Source organism: Erythrolamprus reginae, chromosome 13, assembly GCF_031021105.1.
Source record: "Erythrolamprus reginae isolate rEryReg1 chromosome 13, rEryReg1.hap1, whole genome shotgun sequence".
NCBI lineage: Eukaryota > Metazoa > Chordata > Lepidosauria > Squamata > Dipsadidae > Erythrolamprus > Erythrolamprus reginae.
The window spans coordinates 6,763,314-6,770,915 of NC_091962.1; positions in this window are offsets into that span (position 1 = coordinate 6,763,314).

Consider the following 7,602-nt stretch of genomic DNA (forward strand, 5'->3'; position numbering starts at 1 on the left):
CTAGGAGCTTCATTTCCTTCCGGAGGGTGAGGAGGACCATAAACAGTCAGCATGCAGAAGGTTCGCCTTTCGTAAGCTTCTTAAAACCCACCTCTGCCGTCAGGCATGGGGGAATTGACATTCTTTCCCCCTTAGGCCTTTACAATTTATGCATGGTATGTTTTGTATGTATGTTTGGTCTTACAATAAGGGTTTTTAATTGTTTTACTATTGGATTGTCACACGTTGTTTTAGCACTGTTGTTAGCCGCCCTGAGTCCACGGAGAGGGGCGGCATACAAATGCAATAAATAAATAAATGGCTGGGAATATTAACATTAACAGACATCAACACCCTTGAAAATGTCCAAAGATACTTCACCAGAAGAGCCCTTCACTCCTCCACTCGAAACAGAAGACCCTACGAGACAGGACTTTCAATCCTGGGCCTAGAAAGTTTAGAACTAAGACGCCTTAAACAAGATCTAAGTATTGCCCACAAGATCATACGCTGCAACGTCCTGCCTGTCGGCGATTACTTCAGCTTCAACCACAGCAACACAAGAGCACACAACAGATTTAAACTTAATCTTAACCGCTCCAAACTTGACTGTAAAAAATATGACTTCAGTAACCGAGTTGTCGAAGTGTGGAACTCATTACTTGACTCCATAGTGTCATCCCCAAACCCCCAACACTTTACCCTTAGATTATCTACGGTTGACCTATCCAGATTCCTAAGAGGTCAGTAAGGGGTGAGTACAAGTGCACTAGAGTGCCTTCCCTCCCCTGTCCTATTGCTCTCCTATATCTCCTATACCTTTCTTCCATTCCTCTATCTCTTCTTCTATTCTTTCATTGACATGTTCTGTTACTATACCTTCTTTTCTATTCTTTCATAGATATATTTTACTATGAGTATCTCCTCTATAACCTTCATCATGTATTTTACTATGTGTATATTGATATATACCCACTAAAACCTTCATTGTGTACTGGACAAAATAAATAAATAAAAATAAATTAAATAAATGAAAAATAATAACCGTGAACAAACCATGATTTTGATGTGATATGCCAGTTAAAAGTCTTTGGGAAGCTAGGATGCCGTCTTGAGTGTGTTAGTTTTGTTAGACAGACAGTTGTGGTGATGACTGAACAGCTGGGGTTGCTTCAAAGAGCCAGGGAGGGTGGTACAGTGGTTAGAGTGCAGCACTGCAGGCTCCTTCAGCTAACTACTAGCTGTCCAGCAGTTCAAATCTCACCACCGGCTCAAGGTGGACTCAGCCTTCCGTCCTTCCGAGGTGGGTAAAAACGAGGACCCAGATAGTTGGGGGCAAGAGGCTGACTCTGCAAACCGCTTAGAGAGGGGTGTAAAAGCCCTGTGAAGCGGTATATAAGTCTAAATGCTATTGCTCTAAAGCAGTGATTTTCGACCTTTTTTGAGCCGCAGCACATTTTTTACATTTACAAAATCCTGGGGCACACCACCAACCAAAATGTCACAAAATGACACCCTAAGACACTCTACTCTCTTTTTCCATCCCTGTCTCCTCTCCCCCTTGTGTGTGTGTGTGTGTGTGTGTGTGTGTATACACAATCTTGAACCATTTCCAAAAACAGGTGAGGGCTGGGTTTTTTCTCTCTCTTATTCTTTGGGTGCTTTTTATCATATGCTTTAAATCAAGAGTCACTTCTCTCTCTCTTTTGTTTCTCTCTCTTTCCTCTCAGTCTCTGTCTCAATCATTTTCTCATTTCTCTTTTTTCACCCCTTTTTGCTCATTTCTCTCTCTCTCCCTTCCTCTCATTTTCTCTCTCTCTCTCTCTTTCTCTCTTGCTCTCTCTCTTTCTCTCTGTCTCTCTTGCTTGCTTTCTCTCTCACTCTTTCTCTCTCTCTCTTGCTTTCTTTCTCTCTCTTTCTCTCTATCTCTCTTGCTTTCTTTCTCTCTCACTCTTTCTCTCTCTTTTTCTCTTTTCTTTCTCTCTCTTTCTTTCTCTTTCTCTCTCTCTCTTTCTTTCTCTCTTGCTTTCTTTCTTTCTCTCTCTTTCTCTCTGTCTCTCTTGCTTTCTCTCTCTCACTCTTTCTCTCTCTTTCTCTCTTTTCTCTCTCTCTCTTGCTTTCTCTTTATCTCTCTCTCTTTCTCTCTGTCTCTCTTGCTTTCTTTCTCTCTCTTTCTCTCTGTCTTTCTTTCTTTCTCTCTTATTCTTTCTCTCTCTTTCTCTCTTTTCTTTCTCTCTCTTGCTTTCTCTTTCTCTCTCTTTCTCTCTCTCTTGCTTTCTCTCTCTCTCTCTCTCTCAGCAAAAAGTTGTGAGACCGGAACCTGAGCTTCCTTCTTCGCGGCACACCTGACCATGTCTCGCGGCGCACTAGTGTGCCACGGCACACTGGTTGAAAAACACTGCTCTAAAGCAAGAGAAGGAAAAGAAGTACAACTGTGAGCTCCTTAGATGCAACGACTGTGATTTCCAAAGCAAAAGAAGGAAAGAAAGAAACAGCAAGGAGGGAGGGAGGAAGAGGGGAATGGGGAGGGAGGGAGGGTGGAAGGTGGAATGGATGGGAGCAAGAAAGGAAGGAAGGAGAGAGGGAAGGAAAAAAGGAAGGAATAAAAGAGGGAGGGAGAGATGGAAGGAAGGAAAAAAGAGAAGGAAGGAAGGATTGAGGGAGGGAAGGAAGGAAGGAAGGCAAAGAGAAGAGGGAAGGAGAAAGGGAGAGAGAAAGGAAGGAAAGGACAAAGGATATATACTATAGGGGTTCCTGCTTGAGCAGGGGGTTAGACTAGAAGACCTCCAAGGTTCCTTCCTTCCTTCCTTCCTTCCTTCTCATTTTTCCTTAGTTCTGCTCCTTCTGCAACACACACACACACACAGGCACACAAAGCTAATCGAACAAGGTTTGCAATTTGTTAAATTGCAGAAAGACAACTGGATTCAAAGCTCATGTTCAATCTCTTCATACAAAACTTTTTTTCTTTCTTCTTTTCTCTTTTTCTTTTTCTTTCTTTCTTTCTTTCTTTCCCTCCCTCCCTTCCCTCCTTCCCTCCCTTTTCCTTGATTCTATTCCTTCCTTCCTTCTCATCTTTTCCTTAGTTCTTTTCCTTCTGCAACACACACACACACACAGACACACAAAGCTAATCGAACAAGGTTTGCAATTTGTTAAATTGCAGAAAGACAACTGGATTCAAAGCTCATTGTTCAATCTCTTCTTACAAAACTTTCTTTCTTCTTTTCTCTTTTTCTTTCTTTCTTTCCTTCCCTCCCTTCCCTTCTTTTTCCTTGATTCTATTCCTTCCTTCCTTCCTTCCTTCTCATCTTTTCCTTAGTTCTTTTCCTTCTGCAACACACACACACACACACAGTCACACAAAGCTAATCGAACAAGGTTTGCAATTTTTAAATTGCAGAAAGACAACTGGATTCAAAGCTCATTGTTCAATCTCTTTTTACAAAACTTTTTTCTTTCTTCTTTTCTCTTTTTCTTTCTTTCTTTCTTTCTTTCTTTCTTTCTTTCTCTTTCCTTCCTTCCTTCCCTCCCTCCTTCCCTTCTTTTCCTTTGTTCTGTTCTTTCTTTCTTTCCCTCTTCCCCTTTCCTTCATTCTATTCCTTCCTTCCTTCCATTATGTTCCTTCCTTCCTTCCCTTTCGTTTCCTTCCTTCCTTCCCTGAAGGTTTTAAACAAGAAATTGCACTGCCCTTTGTCTGAAATGGTTTCAGGGTCTCCTGCTTGAACAGGGGTTTCAGACCCTGATCCAGCAGACTAGAAGACCCCCAAGGTCCCTCCCAACTTTTGTTATTGTGTGGCTACCTGCCCTTCATTTCTGAAACCCAGAGAGTAACCCTGAGGAAGAGAAACCTGAAGGTCTCCCCCCTTCCTCCTCCTCCTCCGAGACCTGGCCTTCCTCCCAAACAGAGAAACCTCTTGTCTATCAGCTATAAATATCCCCCCACCCTCCCAGAATCTGTAGGGTGGAATGTGAGCTGGAAAGCCTAGGCAGCCGTGGGGCTGCGCATTGCCGGCCCGAGATTAGCTGTTCACAAACAGCTCCGCAGCCACCTGCACCCAAGGTCTCCACATCAAAAGTCTTCCAGGCGGAGGGCGCATCGGTCAGCCTCAGCCCAAAGGACGGGATGTGGGGCCTCCGCTTTGAAGATAATAAAATAAAATAAATACCCCAGCCCCGATTCAGCTGGAGGACGTTCTCTCTGGCCCTTTTGATGTTTCGGGACCCGCCCAGGTAGGAATGTTCAGCATGTTGGAAGTCAAGGCAATTGTTTACGCGTCTTTGGAGAACAGAGAGTACAGAGCTGGTACGGGATGGAAGAGGGGACCTCCGAGGTCTTCTAGTCCAACCTTATGCCCCTTTTCACCAGCCCGGTCATATGGATGTCCAGTAGGTTTTGGAAAAGCTCCAGGGATGAATAGCCACAACTTCTGGAGGGAAGCTGTTCCACTGTCAGGAAATTTCTCTTTAGTTCCAGGTTGCAAGGAAAGACAAATTCCTTGTGTGTCCAATCATACTTGGCCAATAAAGAATTATATTCTATTATTCTATTCTGTTCTAAGCTACTGTACTCTACACTACTCTATTCTATACTGTATTCTACTCTATTCTACTCTACTCTACTCTACTGTATTCTACTCTACATTATTCTACTTTACTCTACTGTATTCTACTCTACTCTACACTACACTAATCTATTTTACTCTACTGTATTCTACTCTACACTATTCTATTTTACTCTACTGTATTCTACTCTACTGTATTCTACTCTACTCTACACTACACTATTCTATTTTACTCTACTGTATTCTACTCTACACTATTCTATTTTACTCTACTGTATTCTACTCTACTCTACACTACACTACACTATTCTATTTTACTCTACTGTATTCTAGTCTACACTATTCTATTTTACTCTACTATATTCTACTCTACTCTACACTACACTATTCTATTTTACTCTACTGTATTCTACTCTACACTATTCTATTTTACTCTACTATATTCTACTCTACACTACACTAATCTATTTTACTCTACTGTATTCTACTCTACACTATTCTATTTTACTCTACTGTATTCTACTCTACACTATTCTATTTTACTCTACTGTATTCTACTCTACTCTGCTCTACTCTACTGTATTCTACTCTACTCTACACTACACTACACTATTCTATTTTACTCTACTGTATTCTACTCTACATTATTCTATTTTACTCTACTGTATTCTACTCTACTGTATTCTACTCTACTCTACACTACACTACACTATTCTATTTTACTCTACTGTATTCTACTCTACACTATTCTATTTTACTCTACTATATTCTACTCTACACTACACTAATCTATTTTACTCTACTGTATTCTACTCTACACTATTCTATTTTACTCTACTGTATTCTACTCTACACTATTCTATTTTACTCTACTATATTCTACTCTACTCTACACTACACTAATCTATTTTACTCTACTGTATTCTACTCTACACTATTCTATTTTACTCTACACTATTCTATTTTACTCTACTATATTCTACTCTACACTACACTAATCTATTTTACTCTACTGTATTCTACTCTACACTATTCTATTTTACTCTACTGTATTCTAGTCTACACTATTCTATTTTACTCTACTATATTGTACTCTACTTTACACTACACTAATCTATTTTACTCTACTGTATTCTACTTACACTATTCTATTTTACTCTACTGTATTCTACTCTACACTATTCTATTTTACTCTACTATATTCTACTCTACACTACACTAATCTATTTTACTCTACTGTATTCTACTCTACACTATTCTATTTTACTCTATTGTATTCTACTCTACACTATTCTATTTTACTCTACTGTATTCTACTCTACTCTGCTCTACTCTACTGTATTCTACTCTACTCTACACTACACTACACTATTCTATTTTACTCTACTGTATTCTACTCTACACTATTCTATTTTACTCTACTATATTCTACTCTACACTACACTAATCTATTTTACTCTACTGTATTCTACTCTACACTATTCTATTTTACTCTACTGTATTCTAGTCTACACTATTCTATTTTACAGTACTATATTCTACTCTACTCTACACTACACTAATCTATTTTACTCTACTGTATTCTACTTACACTATTCTATTTTACTCTACTGTATTCTACTCTACACTATTCTATTTTACTCTACTATATTCTACTCTACTCTACACTACACTAATCTATTTTACTCTACTGTATTCTACTCTACACTATTCTATTTTACTCTATTGTATTCTACTCTACACTATTCTATTTTACTCTACTGTATTCTACTCTACTCTGCTCTACTCTACTGTATTCTACTCTACTCTACACTACACTACACTACACTATTCTATTTTACTCTACTGTATTCTACTCTACACTATTCTATTCTATTTTACTCTACTATATTCTACTCTACTCTGCTCTGCTCTACTGTATTCTACTCTACACTACACTACACTACTCTATTTTACTCTGCTGTATTCTACTCTACTCTATTCTCCTTTCCTTATTTCTATTCTATTCTATTTGTCTGAAGCATGCTGGTTATGGACATGGGGTGGATTGAGTAGGTGTTGAAGTCCACCCCACGTTTGAGAAACTCTGTGGAGTAAATGATCTCCTGCCCTCAAAATGTCGCTCCAGAGTACCACACACCAAGACAACTAGACACAAGGACAGTTTTTCCCCCGAACGCCACCACTCTACTAAACAAATAATTCCCTTAACACGTTCAAACTATTTACTAAGCGTGCACTACTATTACTACTGGGTTTTTTTCCCTTATCATTCCTATCACCCATTTCCTCCCACTTAGGACTGTATGACTAACTTGTTGCTTGTATCCTTAAGATTTTTATTGTTTCCTCATGGCTTATTTGAGCCCTATGACAATCCTTAAGTGCTCTACCTCATGATTCTTGACAAATGTATTTTTTTTCTTTTATGTACACTGAGAGTATGTGCACCAAAGACAAATTCCTTGTGTATCCAATCACACTTAGCCAATAAATAATTCTATTCTATTCTATTGTATTCTATATTCTATTCTATATTCTATTGTATTCTATATTCTACTCTATATTCTATTCTACTCTATATTCTATTCTATTCTAGTCTATACAGTATTCTATTCTATTCTGTTTTCTATTCTATTCTTATTCTATTCTATATTCTATATTCTATTCTTATTCTATTCTATATTCTATATTCTAGTCCTTATTCTACTCTATACTCTATTCTATTCTGTTCCTTATTCTACTCTACTCTATATTCTATTCTGTTCCTTATTCTACTCTACTCTATATTCTATTCTATTCTATTCTATTCTACTCTATTCTACATTCTGTTCTGTACTATTCTTCTCTCCTTGATTGGTTTCCATCCATTGCTTCCTGTCCTGCTCTCAGAACTCTGTGGCAGCCACTCAAATAACAGAATAGCAATCGCACCTAGTCTACCACTTCATTGTCTTCACACCCCTCTCTAAGCGGTTTACAGAGTCAGCCTCTTGCCCCCCAAAATCTGGGTCCTCATTTGACCCACCTCGGAAGGACGGAAGGCTGAGTCAACCTT